This window comes from Nesoenas mayeri (assembly GCF_963082525.1).
Source record: "Nesoenas mayeri genome assembly, contig: SCAFFOLD_36, whole genome shotgun sequence".
In the NCBI taxonomy this organism is placed as follows: Eukaryota; Metazoa; Chordata; class Aves; order Columbiformes; family Columbidae; genus Nesoenas; species Nesoenas mayeri.
The window spans coordinates 2,345,329-2,368,239 of NW_027659963.1; positions in this window are offsets into that span (position 1 = coordinate 2,345,329).

A 22,911-nucleotide genomic window follows, 5' to 3' on the forward strand; every position below is an offset into this window, starting at 1 on the left:
TACTGAGAAATGTCAGCACAGGGAATCCATCTCTGTCGAGCACACGTCAATCCCTCTTCGGTTTTCCTTTGTTGACTCTGCCTAGATGATTTCCCTGGTCTCTCTTCACTGGAACAGTCGTGGCTGTGCTGTGTTACAAACAGGCACAGCCAAGGCACACCAAGTGTCAAGAGACACACTTCGCTGAGCTCAACACTAGCACAGATGCACATGCGCGACGAAATCAGCACACAAGCTTGTGGAGAGAAAGACATGGACTCACACGCGTGTGAAGCAATGGATAGATACAGCAGGCGCCAGGAACACAGACTGACTTACAGGCACACTGTCCCCACACCAACAGGGACCGCTCTGTAGGTATCCTAGACGTTGATTATCGAACCAGCCACACTGACCTGCGCCAAACTCCCAGACATTTACAGGCAAGACACAATCTCTCGGACAAGCACACAAGTGTTCGCTCTCAGCTGTAGATCAGGGGCAAGCTTGCGCAGTGACGCCCTGTTGCACTTTCGCGTTAAGGCATGACCTGTTTCGTTTCTCTTGTAGATCGGCTGCTGAGCGCCTTTCCTCGGGCCACTGTGAAGCATTTGCCATAGGTGAGAAGTAGCTCGGAGCAGCATTCAGTTCTGCCTACGACTGTCTTTGCTCCTTTACTAGCAGAGCTCCCGTGCATCTGTCCGCGTGAGAAATGCAGGACTGGGCAACGTCGTGCAACACGCGGAACCTTGCCAACAAACGGCGCAGCTGTGCACTCACTCCAGCTTAAGGACGTGCCGCCCTGTGGCGAGACTCGGGTACTGCAGCGCACGGCCGGTGGGAAGAGAGGCTGTTTAACCCGCAGAGTTCGCAGTCACGTCTCTGCGTGTCAGTGTTCGTCCCCCCGACGGGGTCACGTGCTCATTTGTGTGAAAACGACATCCCTCCCTCGACGGCTCCTTAGAAGCGTTAATCCCAATCCTCGTTTTTTTTGGCAGTGGTAGATCTGTGACCTCGCAGGAAGCCCAGGCTGCTGCACAGAGCTCGTCGGGTGTCGGAGCTGTGGAGGCAGGGCCTCGAGGAGCCAGAGCTGCGGCAGACCGACGGGGCGCGCTGCCCGGGGGCTGCGTCAGGTGGAGCCGAAGTGACCCGCGGCGGCAATGAGCGGGAGCCGCTCGGAGCTGGAGCGGCCGTGGGCCGGGCTGTCCCTGGGGAGGTGAGCGCAGGGAGCCCGGTCTCTCTCTCCCTCAGGGTTTAAACCCGTGCCCGTCCGTGCCCTTCCCAGGGGTAGCAGCAAGGCGGGGTCCCCCAGCTCTCCCGGGGCGGCCCCGCTGCGAAGGGGCACAGACGAGGCGGCAGCGTCTCCTCGGTGCCGGGGGGCAGAGGGGAGAGAGACCTGCCGGCCGGAGCTGCGGGGTGCGCGGCCCCTCTGGCAGGGTGCTCCCGGTCTCTTGACCGCAGGCTGGGGCTGGCAGACGGGTTCAGGTGCTTTGGCCTGCTTTTTTGCCAGCGTCGCCTTCTCGGTGCCGTGAAGAAAATCCCGCGCGGTTGATTCCGCTCGCTGCTCAGGAGATTCCGCGTCTGGGGCCGTGGACTGAGGAAGAACGTTTGCGAGTTGGAGGACGCTACAAGATATTCCCCGTGGAAGCCGGAGAAGAGGCAAATGGGCTGCCAGTGGAGCTGCGTTCCGTGCAGTCTTCAGTTTAGGACGTTCAGTTTGTCCTTCCAGAAAAGGAGCAGTCATTGGTAGGCCTGGGAGAGGCCTTTAAGTGCGTGATCAGCATTGAAGCCAGATTGCACTCGACGTTGCTGCTATCGGTCTTGGCTTTCAGCGGTTTCCCCACGGCTGCCTAGTGTTTGGGAGCTCGGAGTGGGCATTTTTTCTTCCCCAAGGAGAGGCTGTGCTTAAAAAAGAATTTGTTTCCTCAGAGAAGTGCAAGTCCGTGTGTGTAAGCCAGCCAAAATCGCCAGCCTAGTCAAGTTCCGAGTGTGCGTCTGTCAGACGGCCGCTTGACGTTGCCGAGTTCCCAGCTGTGCAGTTGTACTGGCGAAGGGCAATGCAGGACGGAAGGGTTTTTTCTGCTGCGGGGACCCAGCCGCCCCCCTTTTCAGCGGAAAGCAGGGGAGCGCGGTTTATTGTTCCCTTTGAAACGCGACTGCTGGCGCGGGAGGGCTGGTTGGGGCTGGAGGGGCGGAGCGCTGGTTGGCTGCCTAGGCACGTCAGTCGCCACTCTGTCCGCCTATCAGGTTGCCAGAGGGGCGGGTGTTGAGGTCTCCGTACTGCGCATGCCCCAAAGAGCGAGCGCTGCTAGGCGGAGAAAATGATGATTGGCGTGCCGCCAGCAGCCAATGATGTTGCCGAAGAGGCGGGCGTTGCGGTCTCCCTCCTGCGCATGCCCCAATTATGAGCGCTGCTAGGCAGCGAGAGAGGTGATTGACGTGTCCTAGGCAGCCAACCGGGACGCGGCAAGGGGCGGGTGCTGCGGTCTCCCTACTGCGCATGCCAAAAGCACGAACGCCTCGTGGGGTTGGGGGGGTAACTGGGAAGGAGGCGACAGCCAGAGACCTCCCGCCGTGGGGGACTCCGGGGCGCGGCGGGTGTCGGTGCCCGCAGAGCCCGGCGGGACGGCAGGAGAGCGCGAGGGGAACGGAGCGGCGAAAGAGGCGGCAGGTGAGTGCAGCCGCGGCGAGGGTGACCGTGCCGGTGGAACGCGGGGGGCGGGATTTGGTGGTGCGGTGCGGTGCGGTGCGGGGCGGCGCGGCGCGGCGCGGCGCGGAGGCGTTCGTCTCCGGTTCCCCCCCGCCGAGCTGGCGAAGCTGGCGGGAGGCGTGTGACCCTGCGGGCAGGTGCGCTGAAGGCTGGCGGTCTGCAGCCGTGTCTCCCTCCGGCGCAGCGCCCGTGCCCGCTCCGGCGGTCCCTCCGGGAGCGGCGCAGCCCCCGTTAGTCGGGGGGACGTTGAAAAGCAGAGCTGGTGGCGTGGCGAGTGGGGCGCCGCTTCGGCGGGAGCTCGGGGCGAGGTGCGGCGGGTTCTGTGTCCTATGGGCACGGCTTTCGCGCCGCGGCTGTCTGTGTACTAGACGCCCTAAGTCCTAAGAAGATGTATCTGTTAGGATTCGTTCTACAAGTCAAAGAGAGGAGCCGAATATGTGCTGAATGTTATAGTTAGAACTGATATTCTGTGAAGAAGTGAAGTGATCTGAAAAAAAGACACATTTCTTAAAAGCTAGTGCAGCATTGTGTATCTTCACATGAATCGACTCAAACGTCCCCCCCGTAAATAAAACCCAACTCCCCCCAGAAACAACATAGAAGAAATGAGCTAGCAGAGCTCCTGTGACAAAAGGAGGTCAGTATTTTTCCCTCAGTTTTTTCCTTATCTGAAGAAATCAAAGAGAATTTTAGATCGTATTTTTTCCGTCTAAATCAAGTGTTGGCGTAGACTTTTGTGTTCAGATAATCAACATTGTCTGTAAAGAATTGTTTAACAAAAACAAGCAGAAACCAAAACCAGGTTCAGCCCTGTAAGAAGCATAGAATAATTTCGTTTGTAAGAGACCATCTAGGGGGGTCATCTTGTTGAATTGCCTTCACAATGAGATCAGGTCACTGAATTCCTTGTCTACTGAAATTCTGAATATCTCCAAGGTTGGGGATTCCATGGGCTCCCCGGGAAGCTGGTGCTTAACCATTTGTGTCACAAAACATGCTAAAAAAATACCTCACTAGTTAGCTTTGTTTTACCATGAGAAGCTTTTGTTCTCTTCATAGGTGTTGCAACCATCATTATTGTGGGTGATGGAGGAGCTTCTGGGGTGGTTGGGATAGCACATTCATCCCAGCATGTTCTGATTGGAGAACCTTCAGGAAATTATAATGGGACTGCTCTTATTAGGCGAGTACATCACTCATTTATCCAAAACAGCTCTGTTTCAAAAGCTATGAGGCTCCACATTTGGCAAGAATTAATTGAATGCTGCATTTCATTATCACTTCTAAAATCATAAGTATTTTTAAAATTAGATGCTTGTTTTTTAAGAAGGGCAGAACATACTACGTAGGTGTCTTTTCAGTATTGCTGAGGAGCTTTAGATATGTCTTCCAATTATTTACAACATAGATTCATTAAAGGAAAGAGGATTCTAATCAAAGGAATAGGGGAAGGCAGTCAATTATATTTGAAGATGCTTTGTGCTTTTCAGGATTCAGTTCAGGATTGGTGCTTGAACTGAAATTCGGTACATTGTTACGATGATCAGCATAACCAAAGCAGCACTGGGTCTTAGTTGAAACAAGATGCAATTCTTTCACTGCATTCAGTCAGCTGAAAACAAGATGAAGAAATCACAATGTTACCATACCTTCTAACAGAATTGGAGAAAAAGTATTACAACACTTTCCCTTAGTGAAACAGCAAATATAAGCAAGAAAACAGATTCTCATGCTGCCCTGAGAATCCCAACAGACAAAGGGATGCTTTGTGCAGCACCAGTTTAGAACATGTACTAGATCATGGTATAGACAATTTCTTGCCATGCTTCAGTTCACCGAGAATGTCATGAGTAGGATTAGCCTCTAGGTTTTTAGACAAGCAGCACACAGAACATTTCTCAAGTGATCTCATAGTACTATTCTCGTATCTTTCTGCCTTCAAAACCAAATTACCTCTGGGTGCTACCCGTAAGTCCCATTTCCCTTCTGTTTTGCATGTCTATTTCCTGAAAAGCAGAAAGACAGCTCAGTTTTCAGCTGCCAGCTTTGGGCTGTATGCACAAAGAAACTATAAAGTGCTCTGGGTAAAAATACAGCTCAAGATGCCTCCCAACACGGGGAAGTAAATCAGAACTGCAGACACGTTATTGCTCTGAAGAGGTTATGGTAAAGATCTTAATAGTGACTTAATAGATTAAAATTCAAGCTTCACAGTGCTGGTAACATTTCTTCCGTGCACAACAATATCTATGCTTTATATCTCTGGATTTGGTATCAAATATTAAAGGTAGAAGATTAAATCTGCGTTTGCATTCCGCAGCCTGACACGTGGCCCAGGGATTTTTGGTGAAATCATAATATATTGGAATATAACACCCCGTCATCACACAGAATTTATTGAGACGTCGGGGACCTTGACAATGCGAGACAGGCAGTGTGCAGCAGTGGTTCTAATACAGGTACAAGAGATTTTACACCAGTAGCTATTTCAGGTTCTTCCTTTTATCTAGCCAGCATCTTGATTAGAAATTAGTTATACCTCTCTACCTGGAAATGGTTAATTGGTTCTTCTCCCTAGGCTGTCGATGATAACCGTCCTGAGGAGAAGCATTACTACACATTTGAATTAACTGGGATCAGTGATGGAGGACTCATAAATGAATCTAGCAGCACAGCAAATATTACCATGGCCGACAGTGATTTTCCATACGGAGAGTTTACATTTTCATGAGAAATATTGCTGACAACAGAAGAAGAAAAATGGGTATATGGTTAAAATTCCTTCTTACGTAAAATATCGATAGGTATCAATATTGTCGGTAGATTTATACTTAACTTTAGGGAAAAAAAAAAAAAGGCAGAGATTTATTCTGCATTTATCATAGCATAGTCCATCTGAGGCTTTTGGTGTTTTTAATACTCTGAGAAAGATGCCTGTCTGTTAAATTATGTGTATTCTGCACTTACTGCAGCAAATTGTTACCTGGCAGAACCGTTGAGAAGGTGCCTATAGAACAGTCTCAGAATGGTAACAGAAAAGCCAAGCCATTTTTTAAAGCAAATGTCCTCTCTCCCTCAGGTTAACATCACTGTTTTGCGTTCAAGGGGATCCTATGGCAAAGTGTGTCTTTGCTTCCAGAGAATAAATGGGGCTGCAGAGGAGGGAGTTGATTTCACCCCCACAGTAAGGGAACTGTTATTTGAGCCACATGAGGAGAGTAGAATGATTTTGGTTGAAATTCATGATGATGACTTTCCTGAAGGTCCTGAAGACTTTTCAGTGATGATTACCAAAGTGGAACTCCAAGGAAGGTAAAGATAAAATTAATTATAAGATAAAATTAATTAAAAGCAGGAGATCAAACTGTATTTGGAATCTGATCTACCTGCATAAAGGCACCGCTGGATTTCAGGTGTTTTACTGTAAAATTTCATATGGCAGCTATAATAGTAATAATAATACAAATTGGATGTATGGCAATCCAAATTCTTTCAACATTAATTTTAAGATTTTGCTGATTAAGATTTATTAAAGCTGAAAGTCCATCCATTACATAGAAGTTGTCAAATCACATGAAACTCAAAGAAGAAGACAAAATGTGAAAGAAAAAGCGAAAGATCCACATTTCTGTGAAAAAACTGCCAGTTTTGCAGATATAGTTTGAAAAAGTGTGACCAAAAATCTTCAGTGGTAACTGTCAGAAAATAAAAGTATTTGTGGTAATTGAAAATTGTCATACTTGCATTACAATACTTTTGCAAGATTTTTTTTAACGTAATATTCCTTTTTATGTTCTTGCAAGTGGATTTGATTTCACCGTAAAGGAAAATGATCTACAGATAGATCAACCCCCAGTAATAGGAAATATCTCCACAGTACGAGTCACTATAGCAAAAAGTGATAATGCAGAAGGCATCATAGAATTTGATCCACAGTATATCCTTCTACAGGGTAAGTTTACCAGAGGTTTTCACTATGGTTTAGAGGATAAGCCTGTGGCTCTCTCACAAATTTTGAAATAAAATAACTTTTTTTCCCAATTTTTCTTGAAGTGCAAGAGGATGCTGGATTACTCATGATTCCTGTTGTGAGAAAGCGTGGAATGTATGGCGATGTAACAGCTGATTTCCTTTCTCGAAGTATTTCTGCACTTCCGAACGCTGACTACATCATCCATAATGATTCTGTCATTTTTTATCGTGGCCAGAACCAGACTTTTATCTATATCTCTATCACAGATGATGAAGAAAGGTAATTATTTTTTTCAGATATTTATTCACTAATCTACTTCTGAGAAACCGTTTTTTAGCACGTGCAGTATGCCTGTCAGCAGAGTTTGAATTGAAAAGCAAATTTCTGCAGCCCTGAAATATTTAAAGGGAGGGAAAAGAAGCTATTATTGGAGTTTCATAGTGCCTGTTAAATTTTATGCAAACAACTACATTCTTTTTACCTAGATTATCAGAAAGTTTGGCTGTTAATAGTACTGCTGTGAATAATAAAATATTTTGCTGATTGTTTTTTTTTTTTTGTTTAAATTTAGCACATGTGGAAAATAAAACAACATTTTTATTTCAGATATCACCATTCTCTGCAAATGGGGGGAATCTTCTGCTGTATGCTTACAGAGATGACTTCTGTATATCTTTAAACAGATCCAGCTGGACGCATGGTTGAATGACAAATCATAATTTTAATTTTTTGTTCTTGTGTGTCTCAGAAGGTCTTTTTTTCTGTTTTTTTTTTTTTCCATGCAGCGAATTTGCAGAGCAATTTGAAATCCAGCTGATGGGGGCCACTGGTGGAGCAGCCCTTGGGCTCCATCTACTGAGCCAGGTCACCATTGCCAAAAGCGACTCCCCCCAGGGCATCATCTGATTTCTCAGCCAAAGTCGAATTACTCTTCCCAGCCCCGATACACCGACAAGAGTGTCGCTGGTGCTGGAAAGGACAGGAAAATTGTTTGGGGAGACACAGGTGGGCCCTGGTTCTCAAAAACGGAATGTTTTCCAGTGACAAGGCCAAAAATCTTCTTTTTTTGCCGTCAGGGGCTTCCTTGTGACTGATTTCTAATGGGATAGTTGCAGCTTTTCATTAAGCGTGAATTCTGTATAGTTGCAGAAGAACAGAAAATATTGTTACTTTTTGGATCTTCTCTTTGTCCTCCTGCTTTTCTGCTTTTATTATGGTCTGGTGTACTTTATTTTGAACTATCTCCCAATCCCATTGAAAATATAGTTAATTTCATGCACCACCGCTAATTTAATTGAACTCAGTTGAATTACTTCCTGAAGCTGGTCAATTTATTTTTATTTTCAGTAAATTGTTTACTATGAGGCCTCTAGACTTTTTTTTAGTCTGTACGTATCACTGCCAAAGTGAAAGTATAAATATGAACCAAGATAAGGCTTCCACAGTCTGGGCAAATGATTGGAAAATTGACATTAAAGGCCATGAGCTACTGCTCTCCTCATGTGAAAATTGCCGTGGTCTTCTTTGACTTTTCCTAGAAGTCATTGAAGAAAACTGAAAAACAATTAAGTGTCAAAATAATAATTTTAAGATGCTGAATAGGACCCCTTCAAAACCAATCTAATTTGTGGGAAATTTTGAAAATATTCTAGCTTTTAATCAGCCTGAGGAAGTGTGAATCGTGATTTGAGGCATTAAAAACTTCGATTGCAGAAAATATTTGTCGTTTTCAGTCTTGATATCACACTTGCCAGGGAATGTTTCTGGTCAGGATACTTATTTGGTGAGCTTTTCAAAACAAATTGTGAAAGGAAGAGAAAAGTAAACTGGCCTGTGCATTTCCTGTTACGTGCTACAGAAACCTCAGTTGATTTTCTTTTCTGTAACTAATATCTAGAATTTAATAAAATGGCATTGTGGCTAACTAGCACTTCAGAATTTCTATTTTTAATGTTTATTTTTCTCCAAAGGATTATATATTTTCCCACATGTAATCAATTATTAATATGTTGTGTTCTGTAAAAAGAGCACATATTTAAATGTAGCTTGTTAGCAGATGCAAGAATTTTTATGTCGCTTGTGTTACTCTGTCACTTCCCCCGACCCGGGAGGCAGTTATAATATGTCACTACTGTAAATCTGAAACTGGTATCTTCCACAGATTAATTGGGACATCTTGGGACCCAATTCAGAAGAGCTTTTATCTCCCCTGAATAGTGACATGGGTGACCCTGTGAACGGATCATTCTATTTTGGAGAAGGGGAAGGAGGGCTGAGAACTATTAATCTACAAATCCATCCTCGTGAAGAAGTTGAAGTTCAGGAGATCTTCATTATTAGGCTGAGCCTTATGAAAGGTGAAGCAGAACTAGATCCTAAGGCAAACAGCATTACACTAATAGTAAGTCACTATTGCTTTTCTTTCTCTTGAGATCTCTGTTATTGGTATTTATCCTGCAAAGCTTTGAAGGGTAATCATAATGACTGAATAGCTTGTCATTTGCCTCTTTTTTTTTTGCCTCCCCTACTACATGGGTTTGATGGTCGTGGTCAATGGGTCAGAGTCCAGTTGAGGCCTGTATCTAGTGCAGTCCCTCAAGGGTCAGTACTGGGGCCTGTATTATTCAATATATTCATCAATGACTTGGATGAGGGAACAGAGTGACTGTCAGCAAGTTTGCTGATGACACCAAGCTGAGAGGAGTGGCTGACACTGGAAGCTGTGCTGCCATTGGGAGACCTGGACAGGCTGGAGAGTTGGGCAGGGAGAAATTTAATGAACTAGAACAAGGGCAAGTGTAGAGTCTTGTGTCTGGGCAGGAACAACCCCAGGTTCCAGTATAAGTTGGGAAATGACCTATTAGAGAGCAGACTCTCTCAGACTCTCTTCTAAATACTGATATACTCTTGAGTCTTCTTAAGAGGAGAAAACTCAATAGGAAGAACTAATTGATACATTCCCTATAGCATCTAGCAATGAAAATCTCAATGTTTCAAACAAGAATACTATTCACTTTACATTTCTGATTGTTTAATTTTTTTTTATTCAATTACTTCCTTAAAGATACAGAAGTTTGGTGATCCCAACGGAATGGTACAGTTTGCTCCTGAATCGTTAACTGAGAAAAACTTCACAGAACCCTCTGCAGTGGAAGGGCCACAAAGTATTACACTGTTTGTCAGACGAATCCAGGGCACCATGGGAAACATAATGGTATTCTCACTCTCTTCCTAATCAACATTATAATCTGAAATAATCCTCTGTATCAGTGCATGGAGGGAGATCTTATTCTGTGCCTTTCAATTGCGTATTTCTCAAATTTTGAAATGTCGCCTTTTAGACTGAGTTTAGCAAGGGCTCAGCTCTAGTAGTTGTGGTTTGTAGAGTCAGATTCAGTCTCCCCTGGTCAGTGAAAAAAACAGAAAACCAGCACTGGAGTGCTTGTCTTGCTTTCTCTCTCCCTCTGCTCCTGTGCTTTTGATGGGAGAACAGGAGAGACCAGACTTTCATAGTGAGCTTTCTTTGGGATCCTCACAATTTACTCTTTTTCAGCCATATGTAAAGGTAAGAATCAGACATTTTAGAATCATCACTTACATTGTCTTTACCTAAAGTTGTTTACAAGTCAGCATTTTCACAAGTACTCATTTATTAAAAAAAAAAAAAAAAAATTAATAAAAGCATCTAATGTGTTTAATGAGAACTCTTCACACCTTTCTGTTGTGAGGAATTCTGGAAACTGGAAAAACAGCAAGGATATCTTGGTGTAAAAATAGAAATAATGTCAAGCAATTGTTCAGAGATTCCGTATAGTTTTACGTAGGTGTCCAGAAGATATACAAAGGTAATCTTTGCATTCACAGTACTGCTGGAAGAACAACACACCACTTTGTAAGATAGTCTATGTGCTTCTTTCTATGCATACTTAAACAAATTTTTATTTTACCCATTTAAACCCAACCTATTCCGTATGCAATCTATACTGAACCATGAATGTGAAAGTTTCCGACTCTGTGGGTGATATTGCCTTCATTTTGTGCATTTTCTAAATAAATTTCAGGTTTACTTGGAAATACGTCGTGAATCTGACATCACAGGTGACTTTCTTAGGACAGAGGGATCTGTTGTCATTGCTGACCAGGAGAGCACAGCTGAGATAATCATCTACCTGTTACCTGACGATGTTCCAGCACTGGATGAGAACTATGTGGTGCAGCTGATTTCAGTAGAAGGTGGAGCAGATTTAGACCAAGAGAAAAGAATTTTGGAAATCAATGTGTTTGCAAATGATGACCCCTATGGAGTGTTCGCCCTGTACTCTGACCAGCAGTCAGTACTCGTAGAGAGGAACCTGGATCGGTATGTTCAGATCAATGTAACTCGGCATGCTGGGGCATTTGGAGAAGCAATTGTTGAGTACCATATCACATCTCATTGTGAAGAAGCACTAATTGAGCCTGAGAATGAGGTGGGATACCTCACAATAAAAGACGGTGCCAGCTTTGGAGTGCAAAGAGTGCCAATAAGCAACCAGGTCTGTATTATCCTTTTAAGTCATGTGGTATCTATTGTTTCCATTTGTGTTCATCACAATACAAATGTGCTGGAATAAGGTACTAAACTCTCAATACTGTCCACTGTCAAGAAGCAGAAAAGAGAGTTTTGGTATAATGAATTTCCTATTTATGGACTAGAAGTGGGTTCAAATATCACATTTTCAGGTAATAACTGCAAAATCACTCTATGCATGTGTTCAAATATCCAGTGTTTCCTTCCATCATTGCTTTGTGTTACTATCAGTTCAATATTTTGTTATTTTATGTATTCCAATATTCTTTCAATTTCTCTTTTGCATTGTAAATAGTGATGTGTTAGTGCTGACTCGTGAAGCAGCAGATAAATTTACCTGCATTTCCCAGTGTTCCCTGGTTGTTTACTATTATCATTATTACAGTCTTCCATCCACGCTTACATCCTTTTACATTTGTCTTGCATCTTATTAACCCTAAGAGTTAAAATCAAGCTGAGACCCACTATGTTAGTTACAATTCATTAAAATGGCAATACACGCTCTATAAACTCATCTTTCAATTAACTGCTGGTAAATTACAATCACAATATTGCTGTTTTAACTGTGTTTCTTTATAGAAAGATAATCAACAAAACGCTTGACTTGAAAACACTGCTTTTTCATGCAAACAACAAAATCTGCTGATTTTTCTGCCACTTAACTCTTTGAACCGGTGGTTATCGTGTTTTCAGTGGAATTACATTGCCACCATTTTAATTGCATTCTTCCTCTCAAAGGCGTTTATTGTACTGGGCTTGAATTTTACCCTGGAACTGACTAACGTAAGCCTGGTTGGGACAAGTGCCAAGGATGTGCCTAAAATATTAGGAAAGGCGAAGTCAGCCATTCTGCTTGTTCCTGAGGAAGCTGCCAATTCACAGGTCAGTAGACTGACTGCAGTGTAATTTTCTACCGCAGAAGGAAGGTACGCTTCATTACAAAAGGCAGCCGCTATAAGAATTCAGTTTGCTCCTTAAAGTTTTCATCATTGCAACCAATTTAATGACCGACAAGACTGTTCCAGTTACTACTTGTACTGTATATTGTCTTTTCTCTGATACAAATTCATATAGAGATGTGTAAATGCAGTTTGAAAAGGTCTCTTCATCTATAAAATGTAAATAGCATAAATATGATGATTTACTTATACTTTTGTTTACATGAAGTGGAAGTTCTGAGACTTAGAGGAAAATAGCTAGTTCTGGACGATGTTATTCCTTTAAGTACAGCAGCCCCAAAGTAGATAAGAGCATGCATGCAGTATCATGTGCAAAAAGAAGTGGAGGTCATGCTGGGTTTTAATGCAGTTGACAGTACCTTTGACTAATCACAGAGTGGGGAATTTTCCATTTGTCTGCTTTGTATGAGACAGAAAAAATATAATATACCTGTTCCAATATGGTATATGTGCTACAGTTCCCTTTTTATGTGGCAAGCAAAGACAACAGCATGCTGAGTTTTTGTCTCTTAAATTTTATTGAAGTTTTTATGTAACGATTTTAATTCTCTTGACACACTGTTTTGTCTTTCAATTTGTAATTGAACTTAATTCCAATGGTCTTTCTGTAAACATTGTTTACTACCATACATCCACTTATCATTTTAGAATGTGTGAATTATCTTTTCATTCCCATTTTTTGGTCAAAGAAAGAAAAGTACATCATACTATCAAGAATGTTTTTGTGAACAATGTAATGTGACAACAACTTACTTTCACTGGATAGACAAATAATACTTTATTTTAGACCTGTGTGTATCTGTATGGTACCACAGCCATTGCATGTGAGCATTAAGGGCAGGTTGGTTTGTTTTCCTTTTGAAAGACAGACACAAAATGCTATATTCAGTGTTCTCAGTACCAAAATGTCATTCATACTGGTTCCTTTTTTTCCCTGATATCTAATTCTCAGAAGTCTTAAGATTTAGAAATGTTGAAGAGTTGTGAAGAAAGCATTTATATATATATATATAGATATATACACAAACATATATAGACATGTACATACATATATTTATATGCACGTGTAACTACTGTTAAGATGCCTACCTTACAAAATATAGTACTCTTTCATATATGTTATTGTCCACTTTTATTCCATTTTCTATAACAAAAGCCACTGTGTTTCCACAGGTTGGCTTTGAATCTGTGATTTTACGACTTACAGACATTATAGCAGGGACAGGCCAGGCTGTCATCACCAGAAAAGGAGTTTATGGCTCTGTCATCTTGAGCTGGATCTCAGAATACCCAGCAGACCTGATCACCGACTTTGCCTAGTCAGGCAATATTACTCCTCTGTTTGGTGAGTAACAGTCTGAGGAAACAGCTACGAAAGTTGCATAAGTGATGATACCACCTTTTAGTTATATATACCTCTGTATGCTTTCTCTATTAATAAGGAGTCATTAGATTGAAATGGTATGGTCTAATTTTTAGCTATAAGGGATGTGCTCATTTTATAAGCAAAAAAACCCTTCAACTTCATAGACATTACATGTCTGGGAGGCAGGCACGATGCTGTGGCCATGAAGGACAGCTTCATATAGGAAAGACCCTTATCCAGTTTCCTTCTTCTTAAATGGAGTGGAATTGTGATTGAAGTCTGTACTTTAGCGCATTCCCAGATAAAAAGAGGATTCCTATTGGATTATTTTGACTTTTGCTCTCTCTCACTCTCTCTTTCCTTCAGGTACTGTTGCATTTTCCTCTGGTGAGCAAAGTAAAGTGATTTCATTTCAGGCCACTCCAAGCCGAAATAAATGTGAGTCATTTGCCATCGCTTTAACAGCAGCGCACAGCAATGTGTCTGGTGGGGCTCGCCTGAGGTAAGGATCCTACTTGTATTTTTGAGTCACACCAATGCCATAAGAATTGTGACCTGTGTACAGATACAAAACTTATACAAATCCCTGTTGTTATTATTCTAGGCAGCTAGTAACTTGTAGTCCATTCTTTGATAAATTTGTATAGCTTGTCTCAGGTGAGAACAAAGTGATCTAGATCTGACCTGTTCAGAACTGAGGCTTTTATCCAACTCCAGTCTATTTCATAGGTGCCTAGAATAACGGAGACAGTCAAGAAAATGAAGATCAACAGTTTTAGCCGGGAAGCTGAAGACTGAAAACAACTCTTAACAGTTTTCATTCGTGTCCCTAAAAATCCATATTTAGAAGGTCTTACATAACAAATTATTTATAATAAGAAAAATAAAACAAGAAATGTTCTGAAAATACCTAATTTATATAAAACCTCCTTTTTATTTTTTTAAAAAAACAAAACCATTATGTTTAATGTAGTTTTCCATCTCAGATAAGTTATCTATTCTTCAAGCTATTTTATTTTCATTCATCCTTAGCCATTGATAGCTAGAAGTGGTATCAAAAGAATGGACATGGAGTAACACCACGTATGGAGAAAGGTTTTGGCTTCGCCATGTTACAATTACAGTGGCAAATCTGAAGGAAGTCAGGAGTGAAATGGATGGATAAATCCTGAGATTGAGCCCTTCTCCTGGACTTGTCTGTCCTGTGGACTGGTGTCCTCAGAGCCCCTATTTAACCTGTGAATCAAATACATTAAGTATGTGAGAATGACCTTTCCTAGAAAACTGAAGATGACATCCCATGGAGGGTAAAGGTGACTTTGAGGAGCTTTGGGCTCCCTTAGTGGTGGAAATGGTCTAGTTTTTTGACCAAAATCACTGTAATTTTAGTGCCATTTGATAGCCTCTAGCACTGAATAATAGATCAGTTCTGTAGACAGGTATAAGACACAAGATTTAACGAAGAGTTTTGCCTCTATGCTTATTTTCTAATAAGAAAGGGATATATTTAATATGAATGAAGTAGAGCTTAAGTTTATATTGATCATAGGGCTCAGATCTGGAAAAAAAATTCCTGTGAGGGGGCAGTTAGTATTTCAAAGCCCCACTGTAAGTTTTAAAATAACTTCCTCTCATTCTCTAGCTTCCTGGCTCTAACTGTAGATCTGTTAGGATCTGTCTATCCCTCAGTTTTCCTTTGAAATGGGAAGTTTGTTCTCTAGATACAACTGGTATTACTCGGGGTGGCTGTATTGTAATATATCTTCTTTCATTGTGTCCACAACAGAAAAACATCATACTTTCCTTTGCTTCTCCATTTTCTCAGGAAGACTTTATTTTATTTAAACTTTACTCTGTATCCTGTGCTGATTTGGGTGCATTGCATCTGAGGAGGGCTGTTGGATCCTATTATTACCAAATCATTTTTCAGGCAATCATGTTACATCTTGCTTTGGTATGGTTGCTATTTCTTCCCTCTGCTATTAGACATTTGTTTAATCCGCTTTCCTAGAGCCATCATTGATTGTTCACTGGCAATTATTCTGCTTTACTGTTTTACTTTTCTTCACGCTTCATATTTCCTCTGTCAACTTTGGTGTCTTTTCTGTTTCAGATCGGGTTTTACAACAGCTGAAATTGAGCCAATGAGGATCTTCCAGTTTGCTCTTAACTCAAGGTCTGTTTCAGTTGAAGATGATGTTTGGGCAGTCACACTACATGTCCAAAGATTGTTTGGTTTTCAAAGTAATCTCACTAAATTGACATATCAGACCATTCCAGGAAGTGCCAAACCACTAGAGGACTTTGTACCCATCTACAATGGAGAGCTTATGTTTCTACATTTTCAGACAAACGCTGTGATAGAAATATCAATAATTGATGACTCTGTCTCTGAAATTGAGGAATTTTTTTTTTGTAAATTTGACTTGTGTGGAAATTTTGGATGTTCAACCTGTGAATCTTGCCTGGAGTCCACGTCTGAATCCAGCTTTCAGTGTTGCAACAGTTAATATCCTCGCTAATGATATTCTTCATGGAATACTAAGTTTGGGGCCAGAGTTTATTTATGTTGAAGAAGATGTGAACAACAGTACCCCCAACACAGCGATACTTCGTATCAGAAGGACCAAGGGTTTTACTGGTGATGTTGAAGTAACCATTAAAACCTTTGGGGGAGTGAGTGCACAAAGTGGAGCAGATTCATATCCTTTTGGAAGCGTTTATGGAAGATCCAACTTCACTTGGGCAATGGAAGGGGAAGATTTTGAGGAACAGTCAGTCTCTTTGACTTTGCTGGATGGACAAAGAGAAAGCAGGGTGTCCATAAAGATTTTTGACGATGATGAGCCTGAAGGACAGGAATTGTTTTATGTTTTCCTCTCAAATCCTGAATATGGAGCTCAGATTGTAGAAGGAAAGGATGAATATGGATTTACTGCTTTTGCAACAGTAATTATTGCAGGTAATATTATTTCCCCGGGAAAATTAATAACAGTAAATAACTATGTTTTCATAGCAATTTTCATGTAAAGATTGGCAATCTATTTGACGATAAGCAGGGTATTCTATTGTGAAATCTTGAGTTTTCCAGAGCAGAGGAAGCATCTAATGTACAAAGCTACTACGCGTCCCTTAGCAACGTAGCTCAAAATACATTTAGAGATTATGCTTATCTCTGTTCTTGCCCTGTTTTACTCGTTAAGGGAAAAGGCTAATCTTGAGTAGTTTTTATGTAGATCCAGTAGCATTGCAGGCATTTTAGATTTTTACTTTTGCCATTTTGTCACTTTTACATACAATGGGGTTTGTGCAAAGTATCAGTCTCTATATTGACATTCAGCATGCACTGGTAAGTAAAGCCATTGCTACCTGTAAAGGAGAAATCCTTTAGTAACAAGATTTAACGGGACACTGTGAAGACATTAGCTTCCCCTCATTAAACCTGGATTTTTTTTCCATACACTGCTGTTTTGCCAAAGATGTTTACATTCCCATGAGAACAGTGAAGTATTGTGCAGCTCCATACTTGCACACACTGAATTAAAGATGCAGAAGAAAAGCTGATGTGACGATTTGGAAAAATTAATGGGTTCAACAAGAGTATGAGTGGGACGAATAAGAAAGCTGTCCTTGGAAGCCCATCTTCATCCCGTACCCTACTATATCTGCTTTCAAAAATACTTATTCTACTGGTTAAAATAAAATTTAGAAATGCCAACATTTAAAGTTCTGGATAACTATGTAGTGTAAATTAAACCCAGAAATATTATAATAAATTTTCTCAAGGTGTCCCCAGATGATACTTTGTAGCATTGTTTTGATACCTATTTTAAACTTTTTTTAGTGGTTATTCACATGAAGGTTATAATTTAGTCTCAGCTTAACTTTCTTGCTTACTTTCATGGACTGTTTCCTATATAGGAAGTGATCTCCAGAATGGCATTTTGGGATTTGTTCCAGAAGTACAAAGCGGTCTCGTACTTGATGAAGACTCGGAGAACAGAGAGGTGCTGCTGATTGTCACAAGGCAACCAAACAGGTGCAGGCAACAGCCGATTCGAATGTGCTTCCCACATGTTGTAACATGCTGTGTTGTTAACCACAGGAGCTGCTGTTAGTGGAAGAGTGTATCAAAGAGTTTTAAAATAAATCTGCCTTTCAGCTGCTTTAGTAACTTCTCAGAAGTTGATGAACTGGCTTTAAGTTGTGAATGTGATTAGGTCTGTCACTCTACTGTGATAAAGCAGACACAGGAAAAACAAGTATTTTCCAACTTACACTATAAGGCTACAAGTGTGAAAGATTTGCTTGAGTTAAAATATTTGCCCTGCTCGAGGTGTAATTCAAGTTCTCAACTCCCCGTGTAGTACAATGTAGGTATGAATACTAAAATGAGCAATTAAGAAGGCACCTGAGTGTCAGCACTATGATAATGTTTTCAGTCACACAGACACTATATTTTACTAATTAGCACATATATATATATATATATGTATATGTTGCACATTTATGTGTACTTTTAATCAAATATGCTCAAGTACTTCACGTTCCTTAAACTTAGAGGAAAGACAAATCCTACCTGGTTTTCCAGGCGAATGATTACTGTAGTATTAAGGAAGGTACACGGGCAACTCCCTTCCAAGAACCAGTGTCTCTTATGCAGCTAATGTCATGTTTTCTGAAATAAAAATTGAGAATAATCTAGCTCCGTGTAATTGCTTTATTTTCTTCCTGTGTGATGTTTTTGTGATCTAAACACATGTCAGGTGAAGGAATTTAAATTAAAAAAGAGAAGTTTTCATCCTACAGCAGTTTGTTCCCTGGTGATAAGCTTTGAATCATAACAGAAAACGTGTGTTACCTCCGTGGTTTATGTTTCCTAAAACAATAGTGATCTCCTTCAGTACATATATACTCTCGATTTGCTTATAGGGCTTTTGAAGACGTGAAGATCTTTTGGCGTGTGACCTTTAATAAAACAGGTGTTGTCCTTCTGAAGGATGGCGTGAACTTGGAGAATGAACTTGTATCCGTGGTGGGATCCACTACCTGCACGGCAGGTGAAACGTTGTGCAACATCTCCATTGAACTAAAGCCTGATAACGTAAGTAATTATTACTCATTTGTGTATAGCCCTGTGGTGTTGAATTGCAGCTTATCAAGACTGAAAAAAACCCTCTGATCTGGAGGAAGTGATGTGTGGGACACAGTCTGGAGATGGTAACTTGACATCTGCTCAGCTCCTCTGCAAATACATGTTTATTTACAGGCTTGTGCTGCGTCCATGGTGACTGCTAAAAACTTGGGAAGATGAGTATTTAATTTGAAGAGTAAAATGCAGATCTTTTATAGAACCATAAGAAAAAAGAATGGAGTTATCCCAGTGAGATGTGTATTCATTTGCTGCATTCTTATCCTCCACACAGTAAATTTTTAATTAGCTAAAGGACTTCTTAGGGTGTTTTATAGAAAGCATATCCTGCAACTAATAACACCTCATTCTACAAAAAAAGAAACAAAACGCTTTTATTGCAACAATTTTTACTGGAAACAAAAGGAAAAAATAATTTTGTTTGAACACCTGGTGCTTAGAACAGTCCCTTAAGAAAGGAAAGATTAATGTTTGTCATTCTTTCAGAGTGAAGAGTTTGACATTTTCCGGTAAACTATCTGAACCATCAGGCTAGTGGCAAAGCTGAGGTCTGGGGAATGGAAAAAAGACAATATGAGAAGGTTTCTACAGTTTGTCTGACTACACTTTAGAAAACAACGCAAGATGTAGGATGTGGGAAACAATTATTTCCCACTAGGGAACTGTGTGCATTCCCTTAGCTCAGAGGGCTATTTTCCTTCTGCATCTTTGGATGTAATTTTTAAATTACAGAGCCAAGGAATAAAATATATGCATGAGTGGATCACAGGTGGCCTCGCTGAGCAAACTGGGATTTTGAACCTGTTTATTCCAGAGGAGTGTTATCATTATTTAATGACAGCAGACTGGCAGCGTTAGAAACATGCATTTATACCACATGAAGCACAAGCGTGTGCCACTCAAACAGGTGCTAATGGAAGGTTAGTTCCCTGTGGCGCTACAGTGAATTTATGCCTGTCATCCATTAGTCAAGATCATTCCATGTAAATAATTACTTGATGACTACTCGATTAAAAATATATGCTGTTTAGCCCCCCCAAATATTCTTTAATTCTTCTTCCAGTTCTTCTTCCATAAAATAGCTTATAAATTAGCAACCAATACATTATGAAATGATGAAGTAATAAATGCATTCAATAAATATTTTACGTTTTTATGGCGTACGGTGTGACATCTAGCTTTTAGAAAGTTTTTGCTTGGTCAGTTGCACTGACTTCATTTGCTAAGAGCTGGATCCTGCTTTCCTAGAATTACAGTAGAATTTCCAAAAATCCAGACCCAGAACAAAAATCTATACTTGAAATCGTCTTCAGTTACCAACTTTTTTTTATAATGCTGTTGTCTTGTAAAGAACTATGGAGGTTTTTTTTGCTGATTTGCTGCTTCCTCAGTGCATCTAATAGGTTCAGATGCCATATTTCCAATTATTTATGGAATCTCAGGAATCGGATATCTATTTCTAAACATGTTATATCTGTAGTGTAGATAGAAAATCAAAGGGAGGGCAACACGTCATAGTGTAATTTAATATTGCTACCTTATTTTCAATAAACAGGCATTCAGTTTGTAGAAATTCCTAGACTAATCCTTTGGCATGTGAACGCTGAAATTCAATAGCCTGTATTTCCAGACTATTCAAAACTGTGGTTAGCAGAGTTCAATCTTAAAATACAGTCAATATTAACTGAAGATTCAAAACTGCATACTCACTCTTCTATGGAATTTTTTACACAGGTAAGAAGGTGGGTACATGCCTTTTCATAAGGCAAAAATTAAGTGAAAGAGCAAATTCCTTACAAAATGTACAGCTGTGTAACTCCATAATCTGGAAAACTGAGCTCTTAAAGCATTTACCATCTTGTCTTATGGCAAATTTACAGTAACAATACGTGTAGTATACAAATAGCTGTTTTATCGCGGTAGAGTCCCAAGCAAAAATTCAGGATGTCATTATTGCACGTGGCATTGCTGCAACATTATTATTTTTAGGATGTATTAATACTTCCTTGCACTTACTGCACATTTCAAGAGGCATGCTTATGGTGTTAGTATCCATTGTGCATACAAAATAACGCAAACTTTTTAAAAACAAATAATTAATGGGTCTTATAATGACATGAAAATCATCCCTCCTTTACAGGTACCTGAATTTGAGACGTATTTTTCTGTTGTGCTTTATGCTGTAAGCACAGGAGCTGCATTGAACAGCAGTGCCAGATTTGCTTTTATAACCGTCCTTGAAAGCGACGCTCCTCGTGGTTTAGTGTATTTTGCTGTGGGATCTCGTTCTGCTGTGGCTCACAAGAAGACAACTTTAATCAGCCTGCAAGTGCATAGAGATTCTAGTACATCGGTAACCACAGTGGTCAGCTCCAGCATGAAGGTAAAGCTTCTATTGCTGTTTTTATAATTTAACTTATTTTTTTGCTAGTAAATCGTTCATTCTGTAAAGTGAATCTGGCTGTAATTAGCATTTTTTTCAGGAAGCAGTCAAGCATTTGCTGGGCCCATATATTATAATTTTGTTTGTTTTCCACTAGTAAAAAGGCCTTGTTCACTCTTGTATTATCAAGAGTGATTTGTTTCATAGTACCTTTCAGTTACCTCAAAGACAACGGGCAGGCAGGCATTAAATACATTTCTTCCTTTGTCCTTAAGTTCTTGAAATACTCAAATTTTTGAGGCTTTTTTCTCTCAAATTAAGTTTTTATTATGTGTATGCCTGTCAAGATTCAGATGCCAACACACTTGCTGTTTTAGGTGAAAAATGTATTAATACATAGAGCACACTTAGGAAAAGAGAAGGAGCGCTTTCATCAGATTTTATTCCATTTTCTTGAAGTTCTAAACTAAAATTATCTGATTAAAAAATCTCACGTGCTTAAGTCTATTTTACCATCCCCTTTCATTTTTTTGGTTATGTTTACAGCTGTAACATCAGACACTTCTAACTTTGGACCCTTTGATCTCTAAATGACTACCTCATTATTAACTGACAGATTATGAAGATTCTCCTTTAGCAGAAGTAACACAACTGCAAAACCATGATTCCTTCCTTGATTTCAATGTCAAGGAACAGGCTGCAAGAGGGGTGTAATTCCATCAACCTTTACAATAAAATGCTTTGCATTCTGTTGCTGTATTGGATGCATATTTATTTCAACTGCATGGGATTACATGATATTTCCATCCATTTCTTACAGCTGACCAGTGCTTTTGTTCAATTGCGTGATAACAAATTTTCACATTCTTTCCAGCCAAAAGTTCATTATAATTTAGATGTTAAATGGAGAAGAAATTGCTACTGTCCAGTGTATATTTAGGCTGAAATATAGGGAGCATTTCTTTACCTGTTTATAATTTTTATATAGCAACCGGATATTTTTAGGTTATGAGTGTGCATGAGCACACACCAAATTATTGGTGCTCTTGGTACCTGTAAAAATAAGAAGCCGTGGCAGACAGGAAACAGATGTTTATCTCATTTCTACAAAGGTTTCTTAAACAATGCTCTTGCTACTGGTGCTTTTATTACCACTTATTGCTCCATTTCCTAGTTCTCGATTGGAAGGGGTAAACAAAAGGAAACTTCTTACTGAAATTTGCACAGATTATGTGATTTTGTTCTAGAGCAATTTTGAAAGAGATACACACTGCATCGATTTACTAAGTTCTCTGAACTCAAAAAAACCTCTGATTTATTCCATAAGTAAACTCTACTAATTAAAGCAAAATGTTTTCAAAAGCGGTCTAGTATTTCACAAATAAACATCTTTGCTTAATAGTCAGTTTCCACTTAAGGAAAGTTGGTTATATTACGAGATATAATACCAGGGTTATGGCAACTGACAAAACCAGTAAGGACATGAAGAATCTGCAGACCTCATGGAAGGTGAAAAGAGTGCTACTTCACAGAAGAAATGAGGCCCTATAGCATTCCTAGGTATCTTTACTGGGACTAAAAATATCATGAATTGATATTAATTTGGGCACAGGTTTCCAGAGTGGTTTATTTTTTTCCTTTTGTTTAGTTTTTATGTATCTGTAATGCCTGTCTGTACCCTGAACCGAGGGAATTTCATGCTACAGACCTAAACTTACATTGTGCCCTCTGGAATTCACCTTACAGATGTGCTAACATTTCTGTAACATCTGTTCACCCAGAAAAAGCTTTGTGATTTTTGTTTTGCAAAAGAACGAGA